The 24,196-nt window shown below is 41.0% G+C and overlaps 1 pseudogene; it reads right to left on the bottom strand.

Moving 5' to 3' along the window:
* Positions 1-243: 243 nt before the first annotated feature.
* On the bottom strand, positions 244-1,586 carry LOC101012412 (annotated as a pseudogene).
* Positions 1,587-24,196: the final 22,610 nt, after the last annotated feature.

A 24,196-nucleotide genomic window follows, 5' to 3' on the forward strand; every position in this document is an offset into this window, starting at 1 on the left:
CTGAGCACTCCTGTACTGGCCCCTGCACTGTGAACTCCTGACCATTGATCAGATCCTGCATTCACTGGACCATTCCTGGATAGTTCTTGGGGCTGAGCATCAGAGGAGGGAATTGCACAGCACAGCTTATTTATTTATTTAATTATTTTAGCCCAAGTGCTATTTATTTAAAAGAGCAAAAAACAGTGGAGGCCTCCTAGGGACAGGATGAAACAAAACAAGCAGTGCAAGTCTGCCTCTAGCTCAGCATAAAAGCTTGTTGCCCCACTGGGCCATCTTGTTGATGGGCATCTTGGAGAAGCAGTCAGGCAGCAGTTTTCTCCAAAGCCTCGAAAGGGCACATGAAAGCCTTCAGATGTGGGAACTCATTCAGGCACTTGGGGTCAAACATGCGGTTCTGATCCAGGACGTCATAGATGGGAAAATCCACAAAGGTGAGCTTTCCCTTGCAAACCGTGAGAATTTCTCCCAGGAACATGGAGAATTGTTTCAGTTGTTCAGGTAGCTGTTCCAAGTACTGAGGTTTCAGGGTTTTTTCTGTGTGTGTTTTTTGTTTTTGAGACAGAGTCTCGTTCTGTCACCCAGGCTGGAGTGCAGTGGTGTGATCTCAGCTCACTGCAACGTCTGCTTCCCGGGTTCAAGCAATTCTCCTGCCTCAGCCTCCCAAGTAGCTGAGACTACAGGCATGTACCACCATGCCCAGCTAACTTTTTGTATTTTTAGTAGAGACGGGGTTTCGCCGTGTTAGTCAGGATGGTCTTGATCCTGACCTTGTGATCCGCGAGAAAAGAGAAGCCTCCCAAAGTTCTGGGATTACAGGCGTGAGCCCAGCCAGGTTTCAGTTTCTCATGGTCAGAGTTGTAACAGTGCTGTATCCGTTGTGTGTGGAAATTGGTTGCTTCGTTCTCTAAAATGTCCACTTAAATCTTTTCAGTCTCACCACACATGTGCTTGCCAGCAGTGTAGCACAAGATGGCATTGCTCTGGGTGACCTTGTTCTTCCCATCCATTAAGTTAGGCAGATTAGGAAAGTCCAGGTCTAGCTTGAATATCACATCCAGCCATTGGCTTCAGTCATAGTCAGGAGTTTCCTGGCACGTGTGCCATTTCTCCTCATAGGACGTATCCGTGAACTACAGGAGCAGGCAGATGTTGTGTGCCAGCCCACAAATATTCCACTAACCCAGAACCATAGATGAGTTGCACGATGTGATTTTGATGATGTTACTTGTGAGCCTTTGAGGATAGGAGCAGTTTCATAATCGGGTGTTGTGGCCTGGTCTGCAGCCTAGTTTGGATGATCAGAGCTGTTTAGCTGTCCGTTTTATTGTTTTTGGTTTTTGTGAGACTCTCCCACTGTTGCCCAGGCTGGTTTCAAAGGCCTGGGCTCAAACGATCCTCCCAAAGTGCTGGGATTACACGTGTGAGCCACCATGCCCAGCCAGCTGTCCTTTTAATCTCTTACTTGCCTTCCTCTCATCTACAGGGCTATCCTACACCTTCACGGCACCTCTTACCTTGTTTTTACCTTGTAGAGAAAATGGAGGCATGAATGTTTTTAGCTTCCTGCTCATGTTTGTCCACATGTTGTCTTCCTCCTCTATCAGATTGCACTTGCCTTTGGGTCCCTTGTGGTTTGGCACAGGGTAGCTACGTATGAATGCTTGTAGAATGAAACGCTGCAATTGCTAACCCAACACTCATTCCTTAATTGGAAAATTAGGTTGTAACTCAATTTCTGCCACTTGCTGGTCCAGGAGAGCCAGGGCAAGTTTCTCCATTGCTCACAGCCTGTAGAAGGATATTAATTTTACTGAAAGTTATTAAAGGATAACAGTCTGTTTTTAGGTGCAATCATTCCCTTTGAGAATTATAGATTAAAATTATGTTTCTCCACAACCATTCATTGACGTTGAAATTGGAAAACAAATACTTTGCTGGGGTGGGGAGCAAGGCAGGGTCTGACCATTCAGAGGCCCACAGCCTAGTGAAGGAAGCAGGTATATAAACAATTAAAATAAGATGAAGAAGGCTTCTAAGATGAGTTGATTCTGTGGTGTGTTTTGAAGTGGGCTTATGAAATTCTTTTGCTTTCTCTAATAGATCTAAACATCTATGTAAATACCTGGATGATATACAGTACTAGTGACAATATTGGAGTTTTGTCTTCTAGTTAGCAGTGTTTTGCTGCTGTCGTAAGGAGGTAAGTCTCAGCTAGGGAGCACACAGGTGACAGGGAACTGAAGACAGCCTGTAAGTGAACAGGAGCTCACTGCAAGACTGAGCTCTGCCTTGCACAGTAGCCATTGGCCTGGGAAACATGATTATTGCTGGAAATGCTGCCCTTTCTCAGCTCTTCCTTTTTTAAAGGAGAATGTATTGATTTCAGATTTTTGGCTACTGTCTTTGCACTTATCCCTTCTGTGTGCCTATTTGAAATACCCAAATAAAACCTACAGCCAGTGCTTCTGAAAGCCTGATATTTGAGCAGATCTTACTATGTTAAATGTGCATTTTTTCATGTATACACCAAATTATTTTGACTATAAAGTTGGGAATTAGTACTTGGTACCAGAATTCTTTTTTTTTTTTTTTTTAATTTATTTATTATTATTATACTGTAAGTTGTAGGGTACATGTGCATAACGTGCAGGTTTGTTACATATGTATACTTGTGCCTTGTTGGTGTGCTGCACCCATCAACTCGTCATTTACATCAGGTATAACTCCCAATGCAATCCCTCCCCCGCCCCCCCTCCCCATGATAGGCCCCGGTGTGTGATGTTCCCCTTCCCGAGTCCAAGTGATCTCATTGTTCAGTTCCCACCTATGAGTGAGAACATGCGGTGTTTGGTTTTCTGTTCTTGTGATAGTTTGCTAAGAATGATGGATTCCAGCTGCATCCATGTCCCTACAAAGGACACAAACTCATCCTTTTTTATGGCTGCAGAGTATTCCATGGTGTATATGTGCCACATTTTCTTAATCCAATCTGTCACTGATGGACATTTGGGTTGATTCCAAGTGTTTGCTATTGTGAATAGTGCTGCAATAAACATACGTGTGCATGTGTCTTTATAGCAGCATAATTTATAATCCTTTGGGTATATCCCCAGTAATGGGATGGCTGGGTCATATGGTACATCTAGTTCTAGATCCTTGAGGAATCGCCATACTGTTTTCCATAATGGTTGAACTAGTTTACAGTCCCACCAACAGTGTAAAAGTGTTCCTATTTCTCCACATCCTCTCCAGCACCTGTTGTTTCCTGACTTTTTAATGATCGCCATTCTAACTGGTGTGAGATGGTATCTCATTGTGGTTTTGATTTGCATTTCTCTGATGGCCAGTGATGATGAGCATTTTTTCATGTGTTTGTTGGCTGTATGAATGTCTTCTTTTGAGAAATGTCTATTCATATCCTTTGCCCACTTTTTGATGGGGTTGTTTGTTTTTTTCTTGTAAATTTGTTTGAGTTTTTTGTAGGTTCTGGATATTAGCCCTTTGTCAGATGAGTAGATTGCAAAAATTTTCTCCCATTCTGTAGGTTGCCTGTTCACTCTGATGGTAGTTTCTTTTGCTGTGCAGAAGCTCTTTAGTTTAATGAGATCCCATTTGTCAATTTTGGCTTTTGCTGCCGTTGCTTTTGGTGTTTTAGACATGAAGTCTTTGCCCATGCCTATGTCCTGAATGGTACTACCTAGGTTTTCCTCTAGGATTTTTATGGTATTAGGTCTAACATTTAAGTCTCTAATCCATCTTGAATTAATTTTCGTATAAGGAGTAAGGAAAGGATCCAGTTTCAGCTTTCTACTGATGGCTAGCCAATTTTCCCAGCACCATTTATTAAATAGGGAATCCTTTCCCCATTTCTTGTTTCTCTCAGGTTTGTCAAAGATCAGATGGCTGTAGATGTGTGGTATTATTTCTGAGGACTCTGTTCTGTTCCATTGGTCTATATCTCTGTTTTGGTACCAGTACCATGCCGTTTTGGTTACTGTAGCCTTGTAGTATAGTTTGAAGTCAGGTAGCGTGATGCCTCCAGCTTTGTTCTTTTGACTTAGGATTGTCTTGGAGATGCGGGCTCTTTTTTGGTTCCATATGAACTTTAAAGCAGTTTTTTCCAATTCTGTGAAGAAACTCATTGGTAGCTTGATGGGGATGGCATTGAATCTATAAATTACCTTGGGCAGTATGGCCATTTTCACGATATTGATTCTTCCTATCCATGAGCATGGTATGTTCTTCCATTTGTTTGTGTCCTCTTTTATTTCACTGAGCAGTGGTTTGTAGTTCTCCTTGAAGAGGTCCTTTACATCCCTTGTAAGTTGGATTCCTAGGTATTTTATTCTCTTTGAAGCAATTGTGAATGGAAGTTCATTCATGATTTGGCTCTCTGTTTGTCTGTTATTGGTGTATAAGAATGCTTGTGATTTTTGCACATTAATTTTGTATCCTGAGACTTTGCTGAAGTTGCTTATCAGCTTAAGGAGATTTTGGGCTGAGACAATGGGGTTTTCTAAATATACAATCATGTCATCTGCAAACAGGGACAATTTGACTTCTTCTTTTCCTAACTGAATACCCTTGATTTCTTTCTCTTGCCTGATTGCCCTAGCCAGAACTTCCAACACTATGTTGAATAGGAGTGGTGAGAGAGGGCATCCCTGTCTTGTGCCAGTTTTCAAAGGGAATTTTTCCAGTTTTTGCCCATTCAGTATGATATTGGCTGTGGGTTTGTCATAAATAGCTCTTATTATTTTGAGGTACGTTCCATCAATACCGAATTTATTGAGCGTTTTTAGCATGAAGGGCTGTTGAATTTTGTCAAAAGCCTTTTCTGCATCTATTGAAATAATCATGTGGTTCTTGTCTTTGGTTCTGTTTATATGCTGGATTATGTTTATTGATTTGCGAATGTTGAACCAGCCTTGCATCCCAGGGATGAAGCCCACTTGATCATGGTGGATAAGCTTTTTGATGTGTTGCTGAATCCGGTTTGCCAGTATTTTATTGAGGATTTTTGCATCGATGTTCATCAGGGATATTGGTCTAAAATTCTCTTTTTTTGTTGTATCTCTGCCAGGCTTTGGTATCAGGATGATGTTGGCCTCATAAAATGAGTTAGGGAGGATTCCCTCTTTTTCTATTGATTGGAATAGTTTCAGAAGGAATGGTACCAACTCCTCCTTGTACCTCTGGTAGAATTCAGCTGTGAATCCATCTGGTCCTGGACTTTTTTTGGTTGGTAGGCTATTAATTGTTGCCTCAATTTCAGAGCCTGCTATTGGTCTATTCAGGGATTCAACTTCTTCCTGGTTTAGTCTTGGAAGAGTGTAAGTGTCCAGGAAATTATTCATTTCTTCTAGATTTTCCAGTTTATTTGCGTAGAGGTGTTTATAGTATTCTCTGATGGTAGTTTGTATTTCTGTGGGGTCGGTGGTGATATACCCTTTATCATTTTTAATTGCGTCGATTTGATTCTTCTCTCTTTTCTTCTTTATTAGTCTTGCTAGTGGTCTATCAATTTTGTTGATCTTTTCAAAAAACCAACTCCTGGATTCATTGATTTTTTGGAGGGTTCTTTGTGTCTCTATCTCCTTCAGTTCTGCTCTGATCTTAGTTATTTCTAGCCTTCTGCTAGCTTTCGAATGTGTTTGCTCTTGCTTCTCTAGTTCTTTTAATTGCGATGTTAGAGTGTCAATTTTAGATCTTTCCTGCTTTCTCTTGTGGGCATTTAGTGCTATAAATTTCCCTCTGCACACTGCTTTAAATGTGTCCCAGAGATTCTGGTATGTTGTATCTTTGTTCTCATTGGTTTCAAAGAACATCTTTATTTCTGCCTTCATTTCGTTATGTACCCAGTAGTCATTCAGGAGCAGGTTGTTCAGTTTCCATGTAGTTGAGCGGTTTTGATTGAGTTTCTTAGTCCTGAGTTCTAGTTTGATTGCACTGTGGACTGAGAGACAGTTTGTTATAATTTCTGTTCTTGTACATTTGCTGAGGAGTGCTTTACTTCCAATTACGTGGTCAATTTTGGAATAAGTACGATGTGGTGCTGAGAAGAATGTATATTCTGTTGATTTGGGGTGGAGAGTTCTATAGATGTCTATTAGGTCTGCTTGCTGCAGAGATGAGTTCAATTCCTGGATATCCTTGTTCACTTTCTGTCTCATTGATCTGTCTAATGTTGACAGTGGAGTGTTGAAGTCTCCCATTATTATTGTATGGGAGTCTAAGTCTCTTTGTAAGTCTATAAGGACTTGCTTTATGAATCTGGGTGCTCCTGTATTGGGTGCATATATATTTAGGATAGTTAGCTCTTCCTGTTGAATTGATCCCTTTACCATTATGTAATGGCCTTCTTTGTCTCTTTTGATCTTTGATGGTTTAAAGTCTGTTTTATCAGAGACTAGTATTGCAACCCCCACTTTTTTTTGTTCTCCATTTGCTTGGTAAATCTTCCTCCATCCCTTTATTTTGAGCCTATGTATGTCTCTGCGTGTGAGATGGGTCTCCTGAATACAGCAGACTGATGGGTCTTGACTCTTTATCCAGTTTGCCAGTCTGTGTCTCTTAATTGGAGCATTTAGTCCATTTACATTTAAGGTTAAGATTGTTATGTGTGAACTTGATCCTGCCATTATGATATTAACTGGTTATTTTGCTCATTAGTTGATGCAGTTTCTTCCTAGCCTCGATGGTCTTTACATTTTGGCATGTTTTTGAGATGGCTGGTACCGGTTGTTCCTTTCCATGTTTAGTACTTCCTTCAGGGTCTCTTGTAAGGCAGGCCTAGTGGTGACAAAATCTCTAAGCATTTGCTTATCTGTAAAGCATTTTATTTCTCCTTCACTTATGAAACTTAGTTTGGCTGGATATGAAATTCTGGGTTTAAAATTCTTTAAGAATGTTGAATATTGGCCCCCACTCTCTTCTGGCTTGTAGAGTTTCTGCCGAGAGATCTGCTGTGAGTCTGATGGGCTTCCCTTTGTGGGTAACCCGACCTTTCTCTCTGGCTGCCCTTAAGATTTTTTCCTTCATTTCAACTTTGGTGAATCTGGCAATTATGTGTCTTGGAGTTGCTCTTCTCGAGGAGTATCTTTGTGGCGTTCTCTGTATTTCCTGGATTTGAATGTTGGCCTGGCCTACTAGGTTGGGGAAGTTCTCCTGGATGATATCCTGAAGAGTGTTTTCCAACTTGGTTCCATTTTCCCCCTCACTTTCAGGCACCCCAATCAGACGTAGATTTGGTCTTTTTACATAATCCCATACTTCTTGCAGGCTTTGTTCATTTCTTTTTCTTCTTTTTTCTTTTGGTTTCTCTTCTCGCTTCATTTCATTCATTTGATCCTCAATCGCTGATACTCTTTCTTCCAGTTGATCGAGTCGGTTACTGAAGCTTGTGCATTTGTCACGTATTTCTCGTGTCATGGTTTTCATCTCTTTCATTTCGTTTAGGACCTTCTCTGCATTAATTACTCTAGCCATCAATTCTTCCACTTTTTTTTCAAGATTTTTAGTTTCTTTGCGCTGGGTACGTAATTCCTCCTTTAGCTCTGAGAAATTTGATGGACTGAAGCCTTCTTCTCTCATCTCGTCAAAGTCATTCTCCGTCCAGCTTTGATCCGTTGCTGGCGATGAGCTGCGCTCCTTTGCCGGGGGAGATGTGCTCTTGTTTTTTGAATTTCCAGCTTTTCTGCCCTGCTTTTTCCCCATCTTTGTGGTTTTATCTGCCTCTGGTCTTTGATGATGGTGATGTACTGATGGGGTTTTGGTGTAGGTGTCCTTCCTGTTTGATAGTTTTCCTTCTAACAGTCAGGACCCTCAGCTGTAGGTCTGTTGGAGATTGCTTGAGGTCCACTCCAGACCCTGTTTGCCTGGGTATCAGCAGAGGCTGCAGAAGATAGAATATTTCTGAACAGCAAGTGTACCTGTCTGATTCTTGCTTTGGAAGCTTCCTCTCAGGGGTGTACTCCACCCTGTGAGGTGTGGGGTGTCAGACTGCCCCTAGTGGGGGATGTCTCCCAGTTAGGCTACTCAGGGGTCAGGGACCGGCAGGCAGTCTGTCCTTCTCCAGATCTCAACCTCCGTGTTGGGAGATCCACTGCTCTCTTCAAAGCTGTCAGACAGAGTCGTTTGCGTCTGCAGAGGTGTCTGCTGCTTTGTTATTATTTTCATGCCCTGCCCCAGGGTGGAGTCTACAGAAACAGGCAGGTTTTCAACCAGGCTGCTGTAGGCTCCACCCAGTTCGAGCTTCCCAGCAGCTTTGTTTCATAAGCCTCAGCAATGGCGAGCTCCCCAGCCTGCGCTGCTGCCTTGCCCGTGGATCCTGAACTGCTGTGATAGCAATGAGGGAGGCTCCGTGGGTGTGGGACCCTCCCGGCCAGGTGTGGGATATGATCTCCTGGTGTGCCTGTTTGCTCAAAGCACAGTATTGGGGTGGGAGTTACCCGATTCTCCAGGTGTTGTGTGTCTCAGTTCCCCTGGCTAGGAAAAGGGATTCCCTTCCCCCTTGCGCTTCTCAGGTGAGGCAATGCCTCGCCCTGCTTCAGCTCTCGCTGGTCGGGCTGCAGCAGCTGACCAGTACCGATCGTCCGGCACTCCCCAGTGAGATGAACCCAGTACCTCAGTTGAAAATGCCGAAATCACCGGTCTTCTGTGTCGCTGGCGCTGGGAGTTGAAGACTGGAGCTGCTCCTATTCGGCCATCTTGCTCCGCCCCCCCCCCCCCCCAATTCTTAAATTATTAGTCCAAACTCCTTGTTGGAAGAGAATTGCTGTTGATTTTGATTTCCCTTCCATAACAACCCTGCCACTCATTTAAAGACTTTTTTTTTGAAGTGTTTGTTGTGTGTAATGTATATTGGTAGATGCCATGGGGGATTTGTGGAGTTCAACATTTTTCACCATAATTTTGATCTATCATCATATTAGAACAAGGCAGGGTGTAGAATTAGAGAAAAGATATCTTTTGACCATTGTAGCCTGAGAAGGCTTTATGGAGGAGATGGCGTTAGAATTTGGATTGAACAATTCCCTTTACAGGTATATAAAGATGGCTCTTGTACTTAGAAGGAAGCAACTTCTTTCATCTTTTCCTCCAAAAGTGAAATTTTCTTTCTACCAAGTACTTATCAAAGTACTAATTTTCTGGCAACTTGAAATACTGGCTAAGGTAAGGTGTTTTTGTTGTTTGTTTTGTAGAAACTCTTCCCAAAACAACCTGTATGAATGTATAGAATATTTTAAATATAGGTTGAAGGTGATTTCATGACAATAGTTTCCACTTAATTTTAGTGCATCAGAACTTAAGCATTTGATTTCCAATTTCATGCCCAGAACTCTTCTAAATTCATATTACTTGTGACTGTAAATTTACTATGCTTCTTAATAACTCATACTTAAATCTGAAGTATTTTTGCTTAGGACAAAACTATAAAGAAAATAATAGTAGAATAGGGGTTCAATTTGTAGAATGGGTTGTTGAATAAAGAATGAATGGCTGGATCTATGTGTCTTGGAGAATAAATTATAGTTTAATGTCATGTTTTCCAGCTCTGCAAATTAAGAAAAATCAGGCTGGGTGCAGTACCTCATGCCTATAATCCCTGTGTTTTGGGAGGCCAAAGTAAGAGAATCACTTCAGCCCAGAAGTTTAGAGACCAGCCTGGGCAACCTAATGAGACCTCCATCTCTATTAAAAAAATAATAAGCTGGGCCTGATGGTACATGCCTGTAGTCCCAGCTACTCCAGAGGCTGAGCCGGGAAGATAGCCTGAGCCTGAGAGGACAAGACTGCAGTGAATTGTCACTGTCATGGTGCCACTGCATTCCAGCCTGGGCAACAGAGTGAGACTCTCTCTTTAAAAGAAGAAATATGTAAAAAAAAAAAAAGAAGAACCAAAGGCCAATTCTTTACTTATCAGAATTACTTACGGGTTGTTCTAACCATCCCCCGACCCTGACACACTTTTCTGGATGAAACATCTGGATCCTGGAGAAGTTCCATTAGTTGTTCCCAGTGATATTGGCAAGGTCTCTGTCAATTCCTAGGATTTCTCTATTACAGTGGGGAGGTGTGAGAGAAATCCTGGAATGTCAAAAACTTATCAAGGGCTGGCTTTTCCCAGCCTCCTAGGATCTCCTAGGAATGATGAGACATGGCTCTTGCTTTCAGGAAATTTCTGTGTACAGGGTTTTCCATGAGTTTCTAGCTAACAGCTAGTGCCCTGTCTAGCAGACCTCTGTGTGTGTGTGTGGTCTCTTATACTTTGTTTTCTCTTATTTGCTTTAGTCTGTATTATCTTGTAGGCTGCTTCAGACTCCCTGCTACCACTACTACTTTCTCGTGGTAAACTGTATGTTGCTAATATGAAGAACAGTTCTAAAGGTGTCATATAGAAGGCATGACTGTTAGGTGAGTCAGACTAACTAGGTTTTAAGAACTTTTTAAGCTCCTAACACTGAGGATGTTTTTGATGCTTCTTTGAAGCAAAGAAGGAAAATTTCTTAATTATATGTACCTTAGTTTACAGAGTTTCACATGTAAATGTTGCTACTCTGGCTTTATTATTTTTGACAAAAGCAGCATCTTCAGATAATTTTGCTTTGAGGCCAGGTGGATAGTTTGATGGGAGAAGCTCCTTCCATTAGAGCGTGCACAGAGTGTGTGTGTTTAGGTATTTGGGGTAACTGGACTGAGGTTTTAAGGTTAATTCAGATGTGGATATGAAGAGATATTGCTAAATGCAGCATTTGCCTCCTAATATCTCATTGTCTGATGTCACATGGATTTAACTGAATTTTCTTGCATTCCTTGCAAGTGTGAATATATAGGAATGTTCTTTGTCAATTATAAACTGCTATAAATGTTGGTTAATTGCTTGATTTGGAGGAAATTGTTCATCTGTGTTCATTGCAGCCTGTCAACAAATACTGAGAACAGGGTGGGTGCGAAGCCTGTGTTCTGGCTTCTGTTTGAATCTGTTAAAGAATAAACATAGTCCCTGCCCTCAGCTCCCAGATTCCACTTGAAATTGTGTCAATAGGCAGTATGGCACTCCAGAAGAGAAACATTTTGTTGCTAGTACTCTTCTGTGATCTCAGACAAGGTGGTCATGGCTCTGATATTGCCATTGTGATTACAGGCTGAAATAGATTTTGTCTTGTTTTGGAATCATCTTACTGTTTTGTCTAGGGTGCTTTTTGTTACATTTTATATGCCAACACAACATGCTGTGCAGAATTCAAATACATGATGTAGAGAGGTTGTGCCTGTCCCCAAAAACTGGGTGTGCTGAAGGAGGAATAATGGAAGTAAAAGTAAACTTTTGATAGTCAGTCTAACTTCTGGGGGGCTTGAAAGAAGAATCTGTGACATTTGGGAAACTTACATGTTAAATGATAGTAGAAATTTAGGTGACTTCAGACCATTGGCCTTCTCAGAGTAATGTTATCTATTCATCTTTTCTTCTCAATGAACATTACAGGAAATTTACTTCTGTTAGTCATTTTTAGTTGTGGTGACCTTTAGTTGTAGTAACCTAGAGGCTGGTCTTTCCTTTTGTTGGGGCTCAGGACAGGATACCTCCCAATATGGCACCTTGGCATATAAGAGAAACTGCAGAAGAAAGGAGGTCCCTCTGACCTCCCGTTGCCTTTTTCCCCTGAAGCATGGTCATCAGGGAATTCTCTGACCTATCTCACCTGACAGTGAGTTGTAAGACTCTCATTCCAGAGAGGTCCTGCCCTGTACCCAGAGGACAGGAAGAATCTGGACAAGCAGGCCTTGCTGAGGGCCCCCACCCCAATTATTAGGCCTCATTCCCTTTTTGTTCAATCATGCTTCTGCTTCTATGTGGCTGTTCATTCTTCATTGTACTTAAGCCTAAAAATTCAGTTTCCTGAGTCTCTGGATCCTCATTTCCGAAGGCTCCTGTGTGATGCAAAACTTTGGTTGAGTAAATTTGTTTTGCCTTTCTCTTATTAATCTGTCTTTTTGTTATAGGGGTGTCAGCCATGAACCTTGCCATGGGTGAGGAAAAGACACCTTTTCTCCCGTACACTCTTCCTCAAAAGTATGTAATGGAAAGAAATGACATCTGACGTTCTTCACATTTTCAAAGACTTATTCTTAAGTATTTAGGTCTAACAGTACATTTGTTCTACTTGTTGTCATAGAGGCTAAGGTTTTATGGGGCAGAACTTGAGGGATTGTTTGGTCAGTATTTGAGTTATATCTGTGCCTTTGGTCTATAATATAAAGTAGGCCGGGTACAGCAGTTCACACCTGTAATCCCAGCACTTTCGGAGGCCAAGGCAGGCAGATCACCTGAAATCAGGAGTTCGAGACCAGCCTGGCCAACATGGTGAAACCCTGTCTCTACTAAAAACATAAAAATTAGCTGGGCATGCTAGTAGGTACTTGTAATCACAGGTACTCAGGAGGCTGAGGCAAGAAAATCACTTGAACCCAGGAGGTGGAGGTTGTAGTGAGCTGAAGCTGTGCCACAGCACTCCAGTCTAGGCAATAAAGTGAGAGACTGTCTCAAAACAAAACACACACACACACACACACACACACACACACATATATAGTAAAAAAGAACAGTATTTCTTATGTTTTATCCTGTGATACTTGTCCATAGGTACTTCCTTACCACACAGTATGTTGGGCTTGTCATTTAATCTGCTGAGTCTGAATTACTGTGTCAGAAAGGCTGGTTTGCATTTCTATTTGGTTCACGTCCATGATGGCTCAGTGTTCACCCTTTTAGGGGAAAAATGACAGTAGTTGAAGTTGCTACTGGAAGGGAAGTGTGATGATGCAGAAGAGGAGAGCCTGCTGGCTGCCTACACAGGTGGGTTTCACGGTGCCATTTCCATTGAGGAATTTACCACTGTCTTCCCTTTGGTCCTCAGAAACTCAGTATTCTCCATGTCTTAAATTGATGGTACTGGACAAAGTGACTCCCTTTAATAAAGCAAAGTTCATGAGAGCTTTTGTTGAAAGCTGGAGTACTGATTTGTTAATTTATTCTCAGAATTGTGTCAGCAAGCCAGACAGTTGTGTGAACTGGACCAGCACACTCTCTCCCCACTGTTTGCAGACTAAGAAAGGAGCGAAATTACGAGGTGCTTCTCAGTGTGAACAGAACCAGAACAAGAAGTAGTTGTATCATACCAATGTGTGACAGCACCCAGCTGCAACAGCCCAATGTGTCCATTTCCAGAATTGAATGTAGGGATATGTGTTTATAAGTGTACAGATACTGTCTGGCATGCCAGATAGTCTTCTCTGGAGTGTACTATTGTCATTGGCCTCTATGGCCTATTCCTATAAATGCTATTTCTGACCATCCCCCTTTCGGTGGGCATAGCCTGCATGTCCATTGGTGACTATTAAGTTCCAGTTATAGGTTTATAACTGGCCAGAGATGATTGAGACTTCCAGGTGACTTTGTATAGCTCCACTCTGATCTGTGTTAATTTCAGAATTTAACTTGTTGGGAAGACTTACATTTTTCCTTTCCAGTCTAGGGGAGGGGAGGATGGTTCCTTATTTTTGCACTCGGGTATAGTCAGTTCAAGTTGCTCTAGGTCACAGTTTGAATAGCTTTTTTAAGAATATAAAATTTAAGCTATTTCCCTAGAGTTGCTATTTATGGAGGAAAACAGGAACTGGAAGAAGTATTATAGCAGATATTTGATAGCCTCTTTCACTTAAGACCACTGATGTGGAAGGTACATCTATCCTGAAAATAGGTGAGTGCCCCAAAATAGGAAAACAGGGTGTCTGGGATGAGATACCAAAGTCAGTGTCACCTAGTCCTTGCCCCATGGGATGCCTATTCTAAGTGGCATGGTAGGTCTACTCTAACTGGTGATGACCTGGGTGATTAATCAGGAGCAGCTCATGGATGTGGTGGGACCTGAGCTTGGTCAGTGATCCAGGTAAACATACGGCTCTGGAAGAGTTCACCAAGGCTTGGTGCAAGGGACCTTGGACGAGCTTTGGTGGCATGGCTCCGTCAGTATTTTTCTCATATTTTTTAGGTAGTTTTTTCTAAATTATAAACCCCAAAGTTGGTTGGTTGAAGAATATGTCTGTGTTTACCAGGTATCTATTTATTATTAACTGTTACTGCCATTTTTTTAATACTACAGTATTTTTCATTGTTTCTCTGAAGTGTGCTTGTTAACAGAAGTTTGTATCTTCCATCGGTTCCTTGTGGAAACTATTGCTCCCTTCCAACTTTAGTGTTTGCCCTTTAGGTGAAACCTAAACTTTTTCACCAGGGTTTATTCAAGCAGCATTTTCAAAAACAGAATTAGGCTCTAAGCCATGCCCCTTCAGTATGTAAAACTTGTGTGTAAGATGATTTTACTCCGATAACCTTCAGTATGGCTTTTTCCAGATTCTGCCTAAGATACTATCTTTCTAGTATCACTCAGTTCTGTTTGATTGTTGTTGCCCAAAGCTTTCATTGATGTGTGAGGAGAGACCGGCCTGGTGGAGGGGAGGAAGGTGGTACTGCTGGGCTGCTGCAGATTTGGATTCTGGCCCTGCTGTTAATTAGCTGCGTGACCCCTGGCAAGCCAGCCTCCCTGGGTCTCTGTTTCTTCATCAGTAAAACAAAAGGCTTGGGAAAACAAATACAGGCTTGGACCAAATGATAAGAAAGGTCACCCTGCCTGCTTACGTTGTGTGATTCTGTGAATGGCAACACATTGGGGTTCCTTACTCTTCTCAACGGGTCCCACAAAACTTCTGCTTACCCTGGGGGCTGAGAGGTGGTGTGTTACACTGAGGCCATTTGAGGCATTTGTGCTAACGAGGCAAATTTGGGAGCCCTCCTACATAGGAGTTTCTCCCTTCTTGCCTCCCTTTCTCTGCTCCCCTCCCCTTCCCCATCCTCATTACTCCTCTCCCCACCCCTTTTCTTGCCTGTTCCAGAGACCTGCTTGCCTTCTGCTTCCCTCTCTCAGTGCATTAATAAAGGTGTGGTGGGTAACACAACCCACTAAGATTGGTTACCATCTGGGGTTGTTCAGCCATCTCATCTGAGTTAGTAGTTGGGAGAGAGAGCTTAAAGGATCCTGGCTTCATGATGAAATAATGGTCCTTTTGTCTGTCGCTTGCTGTAGAGATGGTTTCATGTTTCATCTTAGGCCTGGGTCATTGTGGTGTTTTTACAAGCTCAGTACAACCCTGCTTAAAGATACAGCCTTTTCTTTAAAGGATTTGGCCGTAGTGCCACAGGCCTGTTCTACTTACTTCCCTTCCCCATCCCAAAGTTATAACTATGTATAGTAAAAACCCACTGTAGTGTGTGCTGTTTAATTGGGTTCTCTGATCAGGGTTAAAATGTGTTCCCACTGTATTTATTTTGCAAATGTTTGTAAGATATGCCTCATTTCATAACCTTCCAAAATGTTTTCCTTGTGATTATATAATTAGTAACACCTGTAAAACATTGCCTTTAACCATGTAGCTTCTTTCATTTTCTTTTTGATTCCATGTTCTCGTGCCACCTTTTGATGAACTGGGATTGGGAAACTGTGCCAAATATCTTGCAGTACTGTACCCAGGTTTAGCCTCATAACCTTAATTAGATGTGGAATGCTGAGAATGCACTATTGTATTTTTTTTTTTTTTTAGCTTTTCTAACAACAGTGAACTTCTAATCACTTCATTAAAAGTTATAGAACATTCCTTGTGTCTTCAGCATTCAGTTTCCCGCCATAGTTTATTCATAGAAAATTAATGTAAGATTTAAGGTACTAAGGTACCTTAATATTAAGTGGTCTGTTTGTTTGAATGCAAGTTACCTCTTTTTATCAATACCCAAGTTATATTCCAACTTTCAACGTTTAATTCCTCTTCTCTCTGTTCCTTTTCTCTTTAGAAACAAGTGTTGAAAATGTTAAAGGCAGTGCTGAAGAAGAGCCGAGAGGGAGGAAAAGGAGGCAAGAAGGAAGCAGGTTTGTGTGCAAGAATGAGCCCAGCCATGGACCGCGGGCAGCAAGCTGCTCCTCACCCCAGGCTGGATGGATTTGTTGCTTTGGCAGTGGGTCAGAGAGGGTTACCTGGGTTAGAACAAACAGTGTGCTGGAGGCTATGAGAAATGAAATGGGTCAGACATGGTGGCCCACAGCTGTAATCCTAGCATTTTGAGAGGCCAAGGCAGGAGGATTGCTTGAGGCCAGGAGTTCCAAGACCAGTCTGGGCAACATAACGAGACACTTGCCTCTACAAAAAAGCTTGAAAAAATTATCTGAGTATGGTGGCACATGTGTGTAAATCATAGCTACTTGGGAGGCTCTGGCAGGAGGATCTCTTGAGCCCAGGAGTTCAAGGCTGCAGTGAGCTATGATAATGCCACTGTACTCCAGCCTGGGCAACAGAGCCAGACCCTGTCTCTTAAAAAAGAAAAAGGACAGAAAACATAATTTTGAGCTTTCTTACGAGAAATGACTTTGAGAATTGAGTTTGGGTTATAACCAAATCCTTTCCCAGAGACTTGAAAGGTTCATAGTTTCAGTAGGTCATTCAGATCTGGAGGGAGTCAAAGTTAAAGACATTGAGGGATAGCAGGTGTGTTCAGGAATTTGGTTTCTAGAAATCCCATTCCCTTTCCCACGTGATTACATTTTATATGTTTGACCAACTGCTGGCTGACTGGTCCTCATCTTTTGGAGTATCAAATTTTACTCCTAACAGGTGGAGCCCCACTTAATGCCAGACTGCTTGTTTTCATTATAATGAGAACTACTTAATTTGGCTTGAATTTCATTTTCGTTTGTAGAGTTCTGGTGCATATTGTCATTGTGACTCTTAATAACATTACATTTCATGTACTAACCTATTCTAGGGTTATTTTGGTGAACACTGAGTGGTACACCCTTTTTCTCTTGCTAGAAAAAGTATATATTGTCTACCTGTATTGCACAATAAAAATATGTTAGCATGAATTGACTTGCCTGAAGTGTTACATTTCACTCGGTAAACCCATGTTAATCCAGTCTCCTTGGAGAATGACTGGTTTTCTGAGTTACTATGTCAAATAATGTTTCAATTTTAATTTCTGTTTTAAGAAGTATGCTTATTAATGAAGCATCACAAAATTATGGTTAATTCTTTAATTCAAAAGATCTTGCAATGCCTTGTGATAATATTAATGTCTGTTGTTTCCATGCTTATATAAGAGAGTAAGTGGATTTCTAAAGTTTTTGATTATATAGAACCTAGACAAAATCTCTATTTATTGCTAATTATCCCTTAAACCAAGTCTGCAAAATGACAAACTCACCTTAAAAGTAGAGCCTTTATTGCAAGGCTGCTGTTAAAGCTTCTCATCAATGCCTGGGTGAGCAGACACTAAAGAAAAGGAAAAACCAGTTTTTAATGACCTAAACAGGAGACCATAGTTAACCTTAGAAAATCAACCCCTGGCTTTGAATAATTAATTAGAATTGTTACTGTGGAGAAATTTCAGTTGACAGAATATCCATCCAGTGGGGGACATTTATTCTCTGCTGGGTCAAGGCCAAAAGGTCTTGTTAGTTTTCTGAAAGCTGTTTAAAAATAATAACAACGAAAAGCTTTTTCAGTTTTGGCTCATCTGTCACCAATCATAGGAACTTTGTTATTTCCTTCATTAGAAGCCTTTGTAATTTCCAGCATCAAGTTAGATCCTAAGCTGTCTATTGGGTTGGAACTGCCAACCAGTGGGTTATTTTTCTCAGGACCAGGGTCCCCAAGCCTAAACTCCCCAGTCGGTAACAGTTCCTCAAAACAGGCCTACCATCCTCTTTGACCAGTGCCATCCTTAGAAGAAATAACAATATATTAATAATCTTCAGCACCCGTGCCTTTCAGACACACCAGACAGGAACACAGTTTGCATTTGAAACTTTTCCAGTTTCAGAGCGTGTGATTTTGGGTTTATTTCTCCCCTTGGTCTTTAAAAGCAACTATTGCTTTTTCTGAGTCATTTCTTCTTAATAATTTCCACACTACGTATGGCTTTTTCACTAATATAAACCAACTTGAAAGAGCAATGGGAACGTTTCCCATAAAACATCTGCATGGTATGTGCCTTTTTGCTCTTAACTAGAACCTGGTTGTATCAGGCTAGCAACAAAGCAGATGGAGTTTTAAATCCTGATGAAGTTATGTCACAGGATTGTTGGGGGAAATACTTGGAATTTGACCACTCGTATGTTAGTCCATGCCAGTCCTCATCATATAAGTAAATCATAGCTAAGTTTTTCTATAAATTAAAGCTGGCTAATCTACCAAGACTGCTCTGAAACTTAGGTAATAATATCTCCTGCAGTATGGAAAAATTTTGCTGTGCTGTTTCCAATTAAAACCAATCTTTGTTGCAAAGACAGAAGAAAATTCATTCCCATGTACTTGAACTCATAATCATAGAAATTTAGGAGACATGTCTAAAAACTTGAGTTCAGCTTTTCATGTCCTTTGTAGGTTGTTTTTTCAGGCAATCTTTTACTACACTTTTACGTTAAACCTATTTTGAGAATTTGGAAAATGCAGTAACTGTGATAAACTCAATATCCTTCAATGGAAACCAAATATTTTTCAGAAACATTGAACAGTTGTCATTCCCTCATTTATCCCTAAAAAGAAGTTACCACATCTTTTTAGGGATAGCTATAGGTAAAACTTTAGCAGGTCTTGAATTCAAACTATATATATATAGACACATATATAGATATTTGCAATATTATGTTTGTTGGTTTTTATTCTTTCGAGACAGCCTCACTGTGTTTCTCAGGCTGGAGTGCAGTTGCACACCATCTCCACTCACTGCAACCTCCGCCTCCTGGGTTCAAGCAGTTCTCCTGCCGCAGCCTCCCGAGTAGCTGGGATTATAGGCACGTGCCACCATACCTGGCTAATTGTTGTATTTTTGGTAGAGATGGGGTTTCAGCATGTTGGTCAGGCTGGTCTTGAACTCCTGACCTCAAGTGATCCACTCGCCTCGGCCTCGCAAAGTGCTAGGATTACAGCCATTAGCCACTGCGCCTGGCGGATATTTGCAATATTATGTACGGTGAAACTTAAACTATTGAAAATCATCAAGTAAACTCAAAATAATTAGCAGAATTCTTCTCTTTTTTATGATCACGCATTTTTACCTAGGAGATGCTTATAGCTGGGCAAAAAAGGTGTTTTCAGAAGGCTATAGAGGCACACAGGAGAATGTAATTTTTAAAACTTTACCATGGTTTTTTAGAAAGCATATTCACTTTGTTCCTGCTGTTCCATCAGTGCAAATGAGCACTATGTTTTTCTCGACCTTGAGTTTGGCATAAGGGAGCAAAAATCGGTATTAAACCATAATATAGGGAGAAGGCCAGATGAGGGCATCTTATTTTTTTTCCTCTCCCTGCTTTATGTTAGGACCTTGATCTAAAATAAGCAAACGAGGCGCCGTGTTTATTTTTGAAGCTCTCCAGAGAGGCCTACAACCTTTACCACATGTTTCTTAATTTTAAGTGACCTTTACTATCAGAAAACATTCATGTTACTACTATTAAACAGTTACTTAGTTTTAAAAATTAAATAATTACTAGACTGTTAAGATTAAGAGTATTGTGATATTAAATCTGGACCTAGTAGGAGTTTACAGTGGATATAAGAGCCACACTGGAAGTTAGTATTTTTCTGTACAGCAACACTGTTTGGAAAATGAATAGGAAAGAAATCCCATTTTAAAACAGAAAAAAAACTTTATCAACCTAAGAAGAAATGTGCAAGGTTTTTTTTTTGTTTGTTTGTTTTGTTTTGTTTTTTGAGACAGGTTTTTGCAGTGTCACCCAGGCTGGAGTGCAGTGGCACGATCTCGGCTCACTGCATCCTTGACCTCCCAGGCTCAGGACATCCTCCCACCTCAGCCTCCTGAGTAGCCACCACGTGACCTTGCCTGGCTAATTTTTGTGGGATTTTGTTGTTGTTGTTGTTGTTTTTTAATAGAGATGGGGTTTCCACCGTGTTGCCCAGGCTGGTTTCAAACTCCTGGGCCTATGCATCCACCTTGGCCTCCCAAAGTGTTGGGATTACAAGCCGTGAACCACTGTGACCGGCTGTGCAAGCCTCACATTAAAGAAAATAAAACTTCACTGAAGGACTTAAAGGAAGACCTGAATAAGTAGAAAGAAATACTGTTTTTCTGAATAAGCTGATGCATTATTTTAAACCACCTAGCTCTTCCATAATTATGTAGACATTCCATTTAATCCCTAATGAAATCTCCAATTTTTAAAGAAGACTTTTTTTTTTTTTGAGTGGTTTTAGGTTCACAGCCAAAATTGGAGGGAGATTCAGAGATTTGCTCCCACACATGCATAGCTTCCACCATTACCAACATTCTCCCCCAGAGTTGTACATTTGTTACAACTGATGAACCTACATTGACACATTGTTATCACCCAAAGTCCATAGTTTACATCAGGTTCACTCTTGATATTGTATATTCCGTGGGTTTGAACAAATGTATAATGACATATCTACCATTGTTGTATCACAGAGTAGTTTCATGGCTCTAAAAATCCTGTGTGTTTTTTTTAAAACACTATAAAATTGGCCGGGTGGGTGGCTCACGCCTATAATCCCAGCACTTTGGGAGGCCGAGGCAGATGGATCACGAGGTCAGGAGATTGAGACCATCCTGGCTAACACGGTGAAACCCCATCTCTACTAAAAATACAAAAAATTAGCCAGGCGTGGTGGCGGGTGCCTGTAGTCCCAGCTACTCAGAGGAGGCTGAGGCAGGAGAATGGCGTGAACCTGAGAGGCCGCGCTTGCAGTGAGCCAAGATTGCACCACTGCACTCCAGCCTGGGAGACAGAGCGAGACTCCGTCTTAAAAAACAAAAAACAAACAACAACAACAAAACACTATAAAATTGATTCCAAAATCCATCTGGAAGAGAAAGTACTTAAAGGAAAACTAAGGACAATTTGAAAATGTGAGGCAGGTGCATGTAAATGGCTGAACCAGATTCACATGCCTTGGTTCTAGCTGCATGAGAGCCTGGAAGAGTGTGTTTGGACAGCTTCTTGGCTAAGATTTATACAAGGTGGACTTTACCTTCCACCACCATATGCATTGTGGAGGATTCTTCAGTCACAGACGTTGGGCAGGTTCCCTCCCCTTCAAAAACTAAGGAAGCACTAATTACAGTTCATTATGGTAGCTGTTACTACCACATAGCGAGTAAATGACTCAGCTAATATTTTTTTTCTACTGGTCTCCAAGAAATGAAACCTAATTTGATCTAACATCTATGATGTACTTAAAGCTCACAGTTGGTAGTGTTTCTGTTTTTTCTTTAAACCCTGGAGATTTTGTCCTTACTCTGGAAGCATTAGGTGGTCAAGGCCTCTTGCCCTCTCTAGGGAAGGCTGGTCCCTGTCTACCTCTGTTCCTTCTCCTGCCTTCCACTAGTCTTCAATCTGTAGTGTTTTGCCCGCTCTAATTCTACTTGTTCAGTATTGGTGAGGAAGTAGGTTCAAGCTGAGGCAGAACAGCAAAGTTCAATGAACTTTTAATTGCAGTACTGCCTCAATTAAAATAGAGACTGATTAAGGAATAGTTCCTTAATGTGCCAAAATAATAACTGTTTATATTAGTCTTTTCTTTTCAGTTAAATTATTTGTGCTCTTTTATTTTCCCCAGTAGGGGGGCTTAGTTTGAAGCAACTTATTAAAAAAAAAAAATTGACCTTTACCTTTCTTTCATTAAAACCCAGGTGGTTGGCTAAATACACTTGTAATGATGTTAATTAAGGCATTGGATAGTCTCTAAGCCTGTGTGTGTACTGAATTAATCTATTAACTTTGCTTCTAATTCTTCACTTTGAATTTCAAGTAGAAGGAAGCTGTTTGCCTCTAAAGTTTAAAAGCCATTGATGTTGATTGTTAAACTTGGTATTTTAAGCCATTCCAGGCTGCAGCCTGGCTTTCAGTGGTACCTTCTAAACATGCCTCAATACAAATGATGCTTTGTTTCATCTGGAAAATACGAAGCTGCTTTTGATTATTCTGTGCTGCCATTGCCCGTTTTCTGTGGTTGTGGACTGTTTAGGAATTTAGTGCAGTGACTCTCTTGCTGAGCTATGGATATTTGGTATCTTCTTGTTAACATTCTCCAAAAGTGTTTCCCAAGCAACAAAACAAGCAGAAATAATTCAGTATAAAGGTATTGTATTATTTACTGGGGCATTTAAACAAATTCTGCAAAATGTTAGAACATGATTTAGGCATAGAATGGGACTGGTCTGTGTTTTTTGTTTTGTTTTTTGTTTTTTGAGACCAAGTCTCGGCTCTGTTGCCTGGGCTGGAGTGCAGTGGTGCCATCTTGGATCATTGCAACCTCAGTCTCCTAGGCTCAAGCGATTTTCTTGCCTCAGCCTCCCAAGTAGCTGGGATTACAGGCATGTGCCACCACACTCAGCTAATTTTCTTATTTTAGTAGAGGTGGGGTTTTGCCATGTTGGCCAGGTTGGTCTCAAAATCCTAACCTCAGGTGATCCGCCCACCTCAGCCTCCCAGAGGGCTGGGATTATAGGTGTGAGCCACTGCGCCCAGCCTGATTTTTAATAGGAGTAGGAATGCTGGTTGTTCTCTCTGGTTTGATAGGTTCCTTCATCAGATTTTCTTTGTTGTCCCTCATGTATGTCACAAAGTCAAGAAAAAGCATGGACTTTGAAATTAGAGGACACAGACTCACGTCGCAGCTCAATCACCTATTTAACTTGAATTTGGACAGATTTTCTTAACCTTGATTAAACTACCTTATAGTTATATTGTCAGGGTTGAATAAGAATACCCTTTTGCAAAAGTGTTTTAACTTGACATTTGGCCTCTGCTAGATATCCAGTACATCTTTTCTTTCTTGAGAAAACTGTGATACCTTAAAGAACTAACAAAACCCTTTAAAAAAATAAAACTTGTTTTCTGTTATGGAGAAGACAGGACTGCTCTCAGGTGAAGAATGATGTTCTAGAAGCTTCTTTCCATGACTTCCTATTCCCAAATATTCTGGCATCTCCTCTGGATACTAAAGGCTCTTTCTCCCAGCTTCAGCCTTTCCCCCATAACAAAACTGGGGGAACTCTGAGTCATTTGTCTGCCCTGTGGTGGTTTATGCTTTCAAAATAATGTATTTTACCTTTTAACCTCTATGAAGTACTTGCATTTTATGGCTTTCTCTTTATACAGTTAAACTGAAAGGCTTTTCTCCTTGCTAAAGGGATTTTGGGAGTTGGCAGGCAGTTTTGAGAATAGATTTCTAAGTACAGTTTATAAAATGTTATCTCAACACATCCTTTGTGAATGAAGGTCTTTATATATGGAGGGCCCTCATCCCCCAACCTCTTCATAGCTTTTCCATGTGTTTTAGGTAAATATAAAGGATGCAAGAGTTAGAGGAAGAAGGGAACAGATATCTACCGTTTATCATTAGGCACCTACACGTAAGGCCCAAGCTGGTTTCATGCTGAACTGACTGTTTTCCTTTTGGGGGGCATACTTGGAGAAAGCTCTGAACCCCAGGGGAAAGGGAAGTTAGTCACCCTGGACTAATAAGTCCTTTTTTTGGCATAAGATCTCCAGCAAGGCACCACCTATCTGAATCATCATAAAGCATGTGATAATACTCTCAAACAATGCTTCTTTACTCGAGCTGCTTTTTGTATGTTTGTGTATAAATGCCACAGGAAGCTTGATTACTAGTAGGCAAATGAGCAATTCAGAGTTCATTTTTAAATTATCAAATCTAATTTTATTTCACAAATTTTTATTAAAACTCCTCTGTAAAACACAAAGGTCTTATTTTGTACAGACTTAGTTTTCAGAAAGCTCCATGTATATGTAACTTAATTCCCATAAAAAGCTTCATCTTTGCTTTTCCGTGTTTTCTATTTGCACTTCCTAGAAGGAGAATTCTAAGGTTTTATTTCTATCCTACAGGAATGTAAAAAACTTGATTTCATATAATCTACTGGCAAGTGTAGTTCCTGAGTGGGGAGATGGGCTACAAAGGATTCTGAAGCAGACTGACTTTTATTTCAAGGATGATGATTCAAACTGAGTATTCCTCATAAGTCTTAAGGGGATGGTGCGTTCACCAATCAGTTGCCTTGCAGTTGATGAGGGTGGCC

The sequence above is a fragment of the Papio anubis genome, chromosome 10 (assembly GCF_008728515.1).
Source record: "Papio anubis isolate 15944 chromosome 10, Panubis1.0, whole genome shotgun sequence".
Lineage (NCBI taxonomy): Eukaryota > Metazoa > Chordata > Mammalia > Primates > Cercopithecidae > Papio > Papio anubis.